The following is a 1,229-nucleotide window of genomic DNA, read 5'->3' as shown; positions in this document are numbered from 1 at the left end:
GGAGTGGGAAAGGGAAGGGTGGGCAGCAGGAGCCTGGCAGAAGCAGTTGCAGTTATGCAGCAGAGAAGCTGCAATTATGCAAAGCTGGACCTGAGCTGGCAGCTGGTCTGTAGGCAGAGGGGGCAGAGGTCATTCATCAGGCAGCACCTGAGCTGGCATTGGCTCTATTAGTCACAGGGAGCAGAGGTCATTCACCAGGGACCATATAAAGGATGGGAACCAGGAAAAGGATACATGTCTGCTGGGACACAGGCGACTTGGCAAGTATGTGTGGCTTGGCTTTGCTTCAGTTGGGGTGCAGAGCGTGGCAACTGCTTGTGGCTGAAGTGGTGATGCTGAGGAAGGGAGAGAAACAAGGGTGGAAGTAGTTTTCTACCTGGAAAACTACTTCAGAGCTAAACCATAGTGTGCTAGGTGCTGCTGCTGGGCATTGTGACTGAAGTGGGCACCAAGAGTGGAGGACATCAGCTTTTGCACTGTCTTGTTCATTTGTGCATATATATGTGCCCCTAAATGCTGCTTTAGGACTTTGGCTGTCATGAAATGTGGCTGTGTGTACCTTGGGATGTATTTTGTTCCCATCACTTCTCCCAACACAGCTGGTGATGCCATTGGAGGCACTGGGGGTGATGCATTGGGTGTGCTGGGATATGTCCCAGGAGATGTGTGTGGCACAGGCTTCTCCAGGGGGCTGTGTGCTCTGCACTGCAGGCTCTGTCTGTGCAGGGATGTGGTGTGCTCATACCTGGGGAGAGGAAGGGGAAACCTGTGCTCAGCCCTGCCCTGTGAAGGGCATGGGGTGTGTAAGCACCACTCAACTGCATGTTCACTAAGTTGATTTTGTAGTGCAGATCTGGTAGTGCAAATGCTGCTCATCTCCCATGGGTGGTTGGTTCTCCTGCTGCTCCTGTGTTCACTTCTCCCTGTGCTCACTTCTCCCTGTGCTCACTTCTCCCTGTGCTCCTGCCTGCTGCTGGGTATCCCTGGGACCCCTGGGCAGTCCGTGCCTGCTGTCCCCATAGCACAGCCTGTCTGTGGTCTGTCTCCTCCCCTGTTCCTCCTGGTTGCTGCTTCTTAAATCATCCTGTGTCAAGGCTCCCTGAAGGTGTGCTGCTTTGGCATGCCAGGAGATGTTGCACTGGCTGCAGAGGTGGTGGGAATTACCCAGAATATCATGTATGAACAGGCAGAGGCAGCTGGGCAGGGCAGGGCCAGGAGGTGTCCAGTGA

The sequence above is a fragment of the Acanthisitta chloris genome, unplaced genomic scaffold (assembly GCF_000695815.1).
Source record: "Acanthisitta chloris isolate BGI_N310 unplaced genomic scaffold, ASM69581v1 scaffold21523, whole genome shotgun sequence".
Taxonomy (NCBI): Eukaryota; Metazoa; Chordata; class Aves; order Passeriformes; family Acanthisittidae; genus Acanthisitta; species Acanthisitta chloris.
Note: the sequence above shows the minus strand (reverse complement) of the source record.